Below are 12,068 nucleotides of genomic sequence, written 5' to 3'. Positions count from 1 at the left end.
TCATCCTGTTTTGAATGGAAATGATTACTTTCAATGAACAACTGCATGTAAAAATGTTTACAGTGGTCACATTTTGTTTCCACTAACGAGTACACAACAATTCAGTAGGGTATGCAAATTTTGTGTGTTTACTATTTGAAAATTTTCAAAGTCTACAGATATAACGGATGTGTGCCATACCACTTTTTTGGCACCCTCTAATTTGTGTACTAACCTCACGGTACCAACAGGGTGAAGCTTATCTTTCAATAGGAGGTCAGAGGTTCTAAAACTGTATTATGGACGAGTGAAAAGACAAACTACAGAAGGACAATCCCAGAATGTTAATAATAAATTGAAAATTAAAAGAAAAAAATTAATTTCTGCCTTTATTATCGTTTTTCTTTGAATACAGTAATTAATTGCGAATTTTTTTTTCTTTTCCCAATAAGATAACTTTATAATGATTAAAATGTCTTTAAACTACATCCCACAACTTTCTTGTCTTTTCCATCAGTTTAGTTACAAATTAATTTCATTATTGCGCTCGTGCAATTACACCCATATACACTACTTGTAGGACTTCAAGGGATGGCGTGCACGGTGCATCGGTGGCCAAGTGGTCGTCTTGCACCCCTAAGGTCGTGGGTTTGATCCCAGGCCATTTTGACAATGTCGAAGTATCCTTGAGCAAGATAATGAATCCCCAGTTGCTCCTGAAGCTGCGTCATCAGTAAGTGAGTGAGTAGTCTTTTAAGCGCTATTTAAATCAAGTACCATTTACCATTCATTAGTCATATTATTTTAAGATGAATTATGATCATTCATTTAAATGCAACTTACTACACGTTTTAGCTATAAAGCTTGTGTTTGAATGTTATCAAATATCATCATCAATATAAGAGTGCTCCCCAACAATGAAATATCGCTGTGGAAAAAACTGAAACATCTAAAGTTCCTCACTCCTCACGCATGACCATAAAATCCCAGGTGACATCATCAGACTGTGCTGTTTAAGGCGTGTGGGGTGTAACAATGCCACCCACTCACTGAGCACCTCCAAGTTTGTTGCAGTAGTCATACCCTGAGAGGGCATCTCTCTTCCTTCTTCTTCTGTCCACAACAGTGCTCGCGCTCGGTCCGCCTCCCTGCTGAGGTTTTATCAGTGGTCCTGCTCAGTGTCCCACTGTCATGTCTTGATGTGATTTACGTCACAGGCTGTGAAGTCTACTTATCTCCCTCCTCTGTGCTGGCCCTACAGAGGGATGGGTCCCTCCTCCTCAGCCAGCCTGGCTCCTCCAGCAGGGAGGGAACATGTGGGTGCGGTTCCATATACACCGGCAGAGGTGTGAGGGGAGAGCTGTTTGATCAGACATTCACCTGTCCTGGAAGCTCATAGTCAGGAGCAAGCTGGGGAATGGATTAAGGGGGCTACAATTGGTAGATGAGTTGATCAATTGATTAGCAATTACCATAGAAAAAAACCTTCTCTAGTGGCTGTGGTATTTGTGATGACATTATTTAAAGCAAATCAACTGTTCATATGCACCGAGTCTAAGTGTGTGTGGGGGGGCGGGGCTTTGCCACCACCGCCTCAACCCACGGAATTACATGGAATCACCACATGCTCACCCACCTTCAATAACTGAAGCCCATGCCGTATAAAGGGTTGCATGGGTTTGCAGTCTGATCACTTTAAAGGGTGACAAAGTTAAACATAAACTATTATGATTTTCTTACAAAGGCTTTGAAGTTATTTCAAGACGCAACTTTGCGTGCGTGTGTGTGGATGCGTGTGTGTGTCTCGCCTTTGATGTGCTTTTAAAGTGGCCCATGCTGTTGCTCTGCTTTCCCTCTCACTTGACAATTGTTTATTACATTGGAGATGCTCTTTGCGGACCTCATATTTCTCGCTAAAGAGGGAGAAAGTTTGCCTTTGAAACACAGTCAAATCATGGGATGTGGAGGAGAGGACCAAAGAAATTGAATGAAGGAATTTTGAAAGAAGGTGTTTATGGCTTCTATCTGAATTGTGAAGCTACACTGCAATGTTTGCATAGACGTGCTTGACAATGCACTAGCTGGATAGACATGTGGGAGTGTGGGAGGAAATAATACAGAGGAAAGGAGAAATAATGGAAGAGAAGGAGTGATGGGTGCTTGAGGACCACCCAAGTGTGTGTTCTTACGAAGTAGAAAAGTGGATTCTGCTGGGTGCATCGCCAACCTTACTTTGATTCTCTGACTCAGCATTATTAACCTGGAACGTATGAAAGCAACTATACATTAGACTATAAACATGTATTCACTTTCATCTGTGCAGTCGGCCAACGTAACTCTTTATGCCGCATATAAGTACATTATAATGGGATAGAATGTTATACAATCTACCACTCAAGCTGGGGTGCCAATTGCGGCAGTGCACCATAAAAGGGCAGAACTAAACATACAGCAGTCTGCTGGGTCTGTGCATTGAGCGGAATGGAAGGAACATCATCTTCTTTTACTAAATTTAAACAATCCGAACTGTGATCAGCACACATTTGTCTGCCTGTAGAAAGTCAACACCTGCATTTGCCTGAACTTTATTTGCATTGCTCGCTTTGAAAATAAGGAACTTGTTTTGGTGTGCATCATCGTTGACAGTATTATCACAGGTGCAGTGAAGTTGCTGGAATTTGCTTATCAATGTAAAATGTGTACATTTCATTGAGTCACGTGAGAATACTTCAACCAATCAAGCTACTCGGTCAAAATTAGAAACGCGATTCTGTTTCACTGAATTCTCTCTAAACCATTTCTTAACTTTCTCCTCTGAGGCTTTCCTTGATCTATCACTTTCCGTTTGCCTCCTGCCTTTCTTCCTGCTTCGTATATCCTACTTTGCTTGCCATCCCTCTTTGCTTGCCGTCCTCAGGCCCTTGCAGTGCTCATTTGTCAGCTGCATCGCAACTGTGTCGGTGGCTGTCCCTTATCGGCCCACAGAGAGTCTATGAAAACAGGGTGATGTGGGATCCTTATAGGACTCTGGTGTAATTGCCTAATTGCTTTTTTTCCCCTCCCATCGGGGGTTCTGCTTTCTGTCAGTGCGGCAGGAGCCTCTAAACACAGGCCAGATATTCCCAGAATCTACCACAGTGTCACTCTCTCATGCCGTTAGATTGGCTTAGCTTAGACATCATTGCTCATTGGCTGCTCTCAGGACAAATGGCTTTGAAGACAGCCAATGTGGCCAAAACAGGGCGAGCAGGTCCATAAAATAAATGTAGACCCCAATATATACATTCTAAAACGATATGTTACTTTTCTTGAATACTTACGCAAACAACCAATGATTTATTTTCATGTAATACTGACCTGGAAGTTCAACAAATGGAGATGACTTGATACAAAGTTTTGCCAAAAGTAACAACGCTCTCTGGTTCGATACTATGGAACGAACGGGTGTCACCTGAAGGCCATGGCCTAAAAACAACATTTAAATCAGGGATTCTCCCTCCGCCAACACTCCCTTGACTTGAGCACGTTCACCCCATCCAAGGCCAGGCAATCTGTCTGTCCAGGTAGAGGGAAATGAGTTGGGATTGCAGGGTACTTTATAAAAAGTGGCTAATATTGACCATCAGAGAGCCATTTGTTAGCCACCTCTCTCAGCCTGTCTTCAGTCCATCAGTCTGGTCGGCTGGAAAGCCGCATGTCTTTTAGAGAGTTACGTACGCCATCTCCCAAAGGCCATCTGTCCATCTCCATTACATGGAATGAAGATGGATGCAGACATCGTACAACCCGACCGGCCATCCATTTCGCATGAATTTTTCACTGAAAGGGAGCAACAAAAACCCGAGTATCATGTTGACGCACATGAGAGTGCCCCAAATTTGTTTTTTTAAAACACCAATAGAGTGACGCAGAAAAACAGAATGCTGCATTGCTTTTATCAGCAGTCGCACATTACTGTAACCTCAAGCAGGAAGTCCACAGACGTCCTGGTGGCGGAAGCACACAGGAAACAGGCTGGTATAGGCAGGAAGCCGGCGAACGAACAACGTCGGCAAATTTGTCATGATTGTGAGCTGCTGATAAACAAACAAATCAACTGAAAAGGTGACTGTGTGTCTGGGCTATGTGCATACATGCAGCCAAAATGTGACAGAATCGGCCAATACTGATAACGCTTGAGAAAGTTGGACTTTACCAGACTTTACACTATGAAAGAACGTTCTCACTATGCACAAAAAGTTATACATTGCGTTGGGATGTTAGTCCTCTCATACTACCTCCAAGCCATAATATTCCTACCCCCTATTGTGTTTCTATTTTGAATACTTTCACACAGACCAGGGAAAAATGTCCCATCTTTAACAGGTGGAAATGGGCAAACGACATTTTTAACCCAAGTCCAGGTTGAGGGACTGCTCCTCAGAGGTCTGCAAGAAAAGTTGTCAGAAGTGAGATATTTAACTGTGTGCCCAACTCCAGTTTGATTGATCCCAGAGGTACTTGGATGATTGGAATGGCTCAACAAGACCTCCAACAATAACGACCATATTGGTCGTTTCTACTATGCACCAAAATACGACCAGGTGTCATGTATTGTAGTTTAGCGACCTATATCGGCCATGTTGAATAGCGCAAAAATCCAAACGCTATAAGGCCCGACTCGAACCCGGACCGTCTGATCGTAAGACAAACTTTTATCTTACTGAGCTAACAGGCCGTTACTGATTACAGTGTCTTTTTTAGTGTTGACATGTATGTCAATTCGCCATCGGACTAATAGTTGGGGTTAGCAAAGGCTTTCAGTGAGTTTATACAGTACACGTTACGTCTTGACATGGGACACTAAGGGTTGAGTTTAGGAAAAGGCACAGTGAGGTTGTAGACCGTTACAAAACAGTATTATTTTCCTTATAAGAATTTGTGTTTGATATGTCAAAGGTGTTCTCCCCTGTTGGGATTTTAACTCACTGGATGGGTGAATGCTCAAATAAGCATTGTTCTTCGATAAAATCCACAATACACACACTCAGCTGTGCACACAGAAACTGGAGTGAAGTTTGCTTTCTTCCTCTTTTTGAGTCACCCTCCTCATTACACCTCATGTCATGGCAGTGTACGGGGGCGAAAAACACATTGAATCCTCAGATCCAAATTTGGATAAAAAAAAAAATCTGATATTCAGATACCTGCTAATGTGAAAGAAGTATAAATGGTTACACCCTTTAAGAGCCTGACATCATCATAATATACCAACTGATGAGATATACACATCGTAAATCCTACCTAAAGCCGGAGCACAGATTGCCTAAATATGGTACGATACACCGCCCAAAAAAATAAAAATACATATAATGTGGCCAGTTTACAATGTACACTGGAGATTGATCATTTTTTCTTTAAGCACTTGCAGTGTTTGCACCTCTATAAGTGCTGGTTGGGGGTAGGGGGGTAGTGGGTCACACTCAAGGAAGATGTATTTGGTTGATTTGCTCCATAGCTGTTAGGTGTCATTATGTGTACACACAGTTCAGACATAGTGCTGTATAATAGAAACAGTGGAATCATACATGCCGCTTTTGCCATAGAAGTACTTTTTTAGGTAATGTCTCTCTGCTCCCATATTGCTTAAAATATCCCACTTGCCACTTCTCAGTCCAAAGTGCCCTCCATAGAATACCCACGTCAAAGCCTCCAGACCTTTCTAAGCAGAAGAGATTTAAAGCCATTTAAAGCCGTGATCATTCCTCCTGAGCAGAAATGCAAACGTCTGATTCCTGGCTGTTAATTTGCAAAGTGTCTGGTCGTTCACAGCACAGCCAGGCTCTCCTCCCCTTAGCGCCTGACATGCTTAGAGCTGCATAAACATTTACGCAGCAGTAATTTTTAAAGGCCCTCCATGATGTCTTGTAAATCTGCTTGCCGCTTTGATGCCTTATCTACTTGTGTGTGGATGTGTGTGCCATTGCCAGCCGTGCGATTGCCATATTATCAGTGCTTCCTGTAAAAGTCAGAATTACGGATACGCATGTTAGCAAATACAGTATTGTTTCTTATTAAATCAATGGGACTCTCACATTTCTGAGCCTTTTAGAGTTCAGCAACTATCCTCCTTCCATAGTATGATATATGATGCAGCCATTCCGCATGAGCTTCACAGTGATTTAAGCTTCGATACACATTGGGCAGAACAAGACTGCTATTGTGCCAGCATGCAGGGTCAATATATAAATTCAAAAGAAAGCTTAGCACTTAGCTGTTTTGCACTTGTTTTTACAGCACCAACTTTATGCATTTTATGGTACTTTATGTAAACCACAGGTGTCAAACTCAAAGCCTGGGGGCCACATCTAACCCGCCACATCATTTCATGTGACCCGCAAAAGCAAGTCTAGCTTGTCAATTTCCATGACATTTTTTGTAACACTGAGATATTGCAAAAATATTTTTCTGTTACCAAACACCTTTTTACAGTAACTTGAACAATCGTTGAACAAAATGTTATACTGTACTTGAGTTTTGATTTCAAAACTATGTATCCATTAATCTGTTGTGTACTGTATATCACTGGCGTCGTACGAAGGCATATAAGGGCTATATATAAATATATATATTTTTTAGAGGGGGGTAATATTCTGAGAAAAAAATCCAAAATTTATGAGAAATTTACAAGAAAAGAACACACACATTTACACGAAAATAAACTCGCATATTTACCACTTCATAATGTTCATTTGAGAGAGAGAGAGAAAACTCGTAAATTTACGAGAAATAAACTTGCAGATTTGCGACGAAAAAACACGTAGCTTACTCAGATGTTTGTGCCATTACTTTCCGCTTGGGTTTTCAAACAAGGAGACAGTAGCAGAGATTAACCATATCATATTAGGCATTCGCACTTTGAAGAATTGGGTACTGCCAGCAATGAAGACACCTCGTTTTGCGATCCACACCCTGAAGACCAAGCATTTAAGTTAATTTGTTAAAATATATACTTAGTTATACAGTTATGTTTCCAGAATTATTATTTACACATTCATACGTTTTGGTATTTTTTGTACAAGTAGCTAAGTTGATGTGTCAAATCTGCTGTTCTCAGTCATTCACTTACCTAAAGTATGCTAGCTTCTGATTGGTTAGTGTTAGTCAACTGATAGGGGTTCAGGAAGTGTTGTCGCTCTAACTGCCGTGTATGACAATTAAAGTTTAAGAAGAAATCTGTCTCCGTTCTGCCTTTTCATTTTATAAAGAGTGTTCCATTAACCACGAACGAATCCTGACGTTAGTTCTTGGTGGACAAAAGCCAGCACCTTGTCCAGACTATAGCTACGCTACGTGTATTTCTTGCAAGTTTTCTGAGGGTTTTTTTCTCAAATCTGAAGTTTTTTTCTTGCAAATTTGCCACTCTTTAATGTAATGCCACAAATTAGTGAGTTTTTTTCTCTGATAATTAGCCCCACCTCTCTTATTTATACATGGCCTTAATACGCCCTAAAATCCTTGAACCTCCAAAATCATCACTTTTTAGTTTGTTCAACCATAAACACTGGACTGACTAATAGTGTAGATTTATGCAAAACATAAGAAATTTGCCAAATTGTGGTAGAGATATGGAATAATATGAGGAGGTGATTAAAAATTGACATGGTTTCACTGTCAGGAAAAAACATAACTATAATGCGGCCAGCAAAAAAAAGGAGTTTGACAAGCTGTAAACATTTGAATGCAAATGCGAATGAATGGATCAAGTATTCAACTGGCGACCAGTCCTGGGTCTACCCTACCTCCCGCCCAAGCTCAGCTGGGAAGGGTTCTACTTAGTGGAATAGAAAATGGACGGATGCATAAATAGGGCCTATGATACAAAATAGTACTATACTGGATCTACTGGAAAATCAAAGCATGCAAAAGAGATGAAAATGTGAGTAATGTTTGAAAAAACGTAATCTGCAAAGGGCTTTTGAAGTGATTATTGTTTTAACTTGATGATAATGGTCATGTTCCTCTAACTTGGTTTTACCTAAGACCAATATTTACGGTAAGTTTAAAAAAAAATTGTAATTAGTTGTACTCATTGTAGGGTTGTACTGTGTCTTCTGAGGAAAAGCTTGTGATTGAAAATTGTGTCATGATTGACCTGTTAGTTCAACCAGCTCAAATTTATAATAAAGATTTTAATAGACACATCACCTCTCATCAAATGTTTCAGAAACCAGGAAATGCTCTCTAAAGGATGTTTCTCTTACAGGTGGTCAAAATGTTCCTTCAAAGACTGTGGCAAAGCAAATGATAATGTCTTTATGATGAGAGCCCTCACTCACACGGGCGTGCAGCCTGCTCAATAGTTGTGTTAAATGTTGTTTATGCAAGCGTGAGAGCGAGAGGGAAGGACGGTGGTGATTTACAAGCATGTGCGGGCTGGGGCAGGTCAAGGTAATGATCATAAATAAGAGGCGCAGGAGAGGAGGGGGACAAAGAGAGGCTGCATGAACATCATAACAAGTGTACAAGTTCAAATTCCTTTTGGCCGTGAGTGTCGTAACTTACGGCACGTTTGTGTGAGGCCACCGCTCTCAATGATCTCGAGCTGTCTTTTTCTACATGTTTTATGAAATAAACTGTCATCTAAATCATGCACCACTAGACTTACGATTAACTTTATTGTCATGAGGGTTTGGATATTTGAAGAATTTGTGTCACTGAAGCAAAAGTTCTGATTGAATTCCTAATTGTATGACTTCAGGAGCGTTCAGCTTTTAAAAGCTTTGCTGTAACATCCAATGAGATCTAATTGATAATCAAGCAGTCACACATTTTCTGGATAAAGGATTTTTTGGATACCGCTGGCAACTGTTGTGTTCAAGTGCATACTATATGTCAGCAATATGGCAATGCATTTCACATTGTGTCAAACATAAGGAATCCATTTTTTATTCCTAGTTCCTTTAAGCAAGGTACACGTTGTAACTAATTGTTAAAATTTGAAAGACCCTACAGATAATGAGGGGGGGGGGGGGGGGGATCAGCAAGTGTGTTCACTGATCTTTTCAGAGGTGGGAGTAAATCACGTGTGCAGGTTTCAAGTAGTCTCAAGTCAAAACCTTCAAGTCTCAAGCAAGTCCCAATTTACTGTGGAATTTATCTTTTTTTTTTTTTAAGTCAAGTCGAGTCCCCACCAAATTTCAAGCAAGCAGATGCCAGTCGTTACTTGGTTCAAGCAAGTCCTATAAGCCAAGTCATAACATCTTGCTCAGTCCCAATTGGAGTGGTAATAAAATATTTTTCTCACTGATCATAACACCAATAATGTGCGTTAGTTAAAAAATAAAATCTGTAAAAAAATAAATAAAAATAAAAATCATTTAAGAGTTGTTCACTTAAAATATGTTTTATTTTATTTTGTTTTTAAGGGCTATATAAATAAATTTCACTTACCGTAACTTTAAATTTGTTGGCTGTCAAATTAATAAGTATTTAAAGTTGAGTCTATGTCTGACTGTCTAGGTTTACATAAATTAATATTTATCATTTATAGATTATAATCTGTGGTTTCTACTCCATTGCTTTATTGTCTTCTCAATTAAAAGCATAACTGACATCAAGTTGAGTTAATATTTGACCACCAATTGACAATTCCGCATTTCTGGTATTTCTGCAATGCAATGCAAATACTTCATTTAAATGGTGAAAACAAACAGCGTATTGTATTGCTTCTGCCTTTGACTAGCATACAAACCAGGCAGATTGTAGGCCTAGTAGTCAAATGACATTTCATCACAACTTAAAATCAAATTAATCCTCACAAATCAATTTACAATTTACAATCCGAAGTTCAATGCTTTTCAATGAGCAGAGAGCTTCCTTTCACCGAGTTGACCGCCATTTTTGACTTGTGGCGTAAACTCAGAATTGTCAACAGTGACAGTGATGTCAGGGAAAGTGGAGTTAAATTCATTTGAAACTGTGCAGTCCTTTCCTATGTTTGATAGAAAGCACCTTGTTCATCTCTTCTGGACTCAATGACGTAATCCAATAAATGTTAATGAAAGGTGGCATAAATTTAGGAGATTTGATTTATTGAAGAGGCCCGTTTTGTGAATGACTTGCGAGACATTCAACACAACCACCAGGGGGCACTTAAGAACTTTTGAGTGGGTCAAGAGTAAAATCTGTCATTCAAAGTGACATTATTTAAAATCAAATAGTGTATTTTGTTTGTCAAACTTGCCATTACTGAACCAAATTCTCCAGAGTGTATCAGCTAAGAGTTTTGCACAATAGAACCCATGCACGTGTTGCACAATGACACCCTCACAGACCAGTCTGTCTTACAGAATGCCACCAAAGCTCCTGAGACAGACTCACCCTGTAAAACGCACACGTGTTCTGATAGGATTGTGTACTTGCAGCGTTGCGTTTCATCACTTGCATTTCACATCGCCTAATGACTATGAGGGAATAAAAAACAAAGAGGCTACAAAGACGTTTTTAAGGATAATGTGTTGACATCCATTATTGAAAACCTGCATGTTGATCTTGCCCTTTGCATGTTAGAGAGTGTTTTTCAACACAGTTCTTCACTAAATTGGGAGATGGGGGAATTATTGCTTGTTGATCAATTGCAGACTTGACCTTTCACCCTGGTGTCACCCTGCACACGCCAAATCCATTGCTTGGAACCATCCCCACCCCCAAACCGAAATAGCTTCAACTTGCTTTTAAAATAGAGGATTCGGCAGTCCACATGATCTTTTTTTCCCCCCAAGGTAATTGGGCCCTCTGGTGAAAAAAGGGGAAATTACAACATGCAAAAGCTTTTCCCAATTTCATCACAACCTGCCTAGTCACTCAACTAGAAATATTTGAACTGTATCGTCACTTGCCTTCGATGCAGGTTGGCTTGAGTTCGCTTCCCCGCCTGTCAGACCTGTGAGTGCACAAATAGAAAAATAAAAACAATAAAAATGTTTGTTCTGGCAGCGCTGAACTAACTGACCCCTGCTGGTATTTCCCTTCAACTACAATAAATTTAACAGAACGTTCAATGAAGAAATGTGCAACCTATAAATTAATCAAAACCATCCTCTTTTTTTTTCTGTGCTGCTGCTATCCCAGCTGATTTTGTGCATGAAGAAGTCGGGTACACCCTGAACTGGTTGCGAGTTACAAACAACACATCACACCAATGAGCAGGTGTCACGGTCACCAACCTTTATGATACTGAGAGCTACTTCTTGACTTGATAAATGTGAAGGGCTACCATTTTGATATACAGTATGTAACAAGGTAAGTATACTCTGTCTGTCTGTCTGCCATGTCTTTACATTTGCAAATGATCACTTTAATAACTTTCCTAGAAAATCACAACGTCCCCTTACTGGGGAGCTATTTTTGAAACAGGCCCACATGCTACTCATATGATCATTGGGGGCTACCTGGTGCCTTTGGTGACCCCTGATTTGGAACCTACAAAGACTTTAAAAAGCATGTTTTGGGAATGAGGGAGGAAGCTGGCGCACTCGCAAGAACATGCAAACTCCAAACATGCGTAGCCTACCTCGGCCGAATCAAAACATGTTTAACATTTAGCACACGGGAGAATATGCTGCCTTGTGCGTCACATTTAGAAAACGTGGAGTCTCGAGAGAAGTCTGCACTCTTTCGAGTGTCCGTATTTACAAGGGTCAAGGTTGCCATTCTTCACCTTGTAGTGAGGCATAAAATAATTGATGTTGACTGCTAAGTGAGCCCTGTCAAGTTGGTCATCAGAAAATCAATTTAAGGAATCATGAAGTTGCCATGTAACGCTGTCTCTTCCGATTCGTGATAAGATCATCAAGATTAATTTGTGCTTATTTTTCATAGTGATAGTGCGTAAAACATGCCTTTTACTTTAATATCGCCTACATTTACTGTATATCGTACAAACAATAGGGATGTGCTTTGGCTTGCGTCAGTTGTTCAATTGGTCCGGTCCTCCTATGCCCACAGGGCTTTATGGAACCGGTTTGGCCGGTTATGTGAGATTTCAGCAGAACTGGAATATCAAGGAACAACTTGCCCAGGCCTTAGTGTTTGTGTTCCTCAAGGGA

Source organism: Leptonotus elevatus, chromosome 2 (assembly GCF_054856555.1).
Source record: "Leptonotus elevatus isolate MCC_2025b chromosome 2, RoL_Lele_1.0, whole genome shotgun sequence".
Taxonomy (NCBI): domain Eukaryota; kingdom Metazoa; phylum Chordata; class Actinopteri; order Syngnathiformes; family Syngnathidae; genus Leptonotus; species Leptonotus elevatus.
This window is presented reverse-complemented; position numbering follows the sequence as displayed.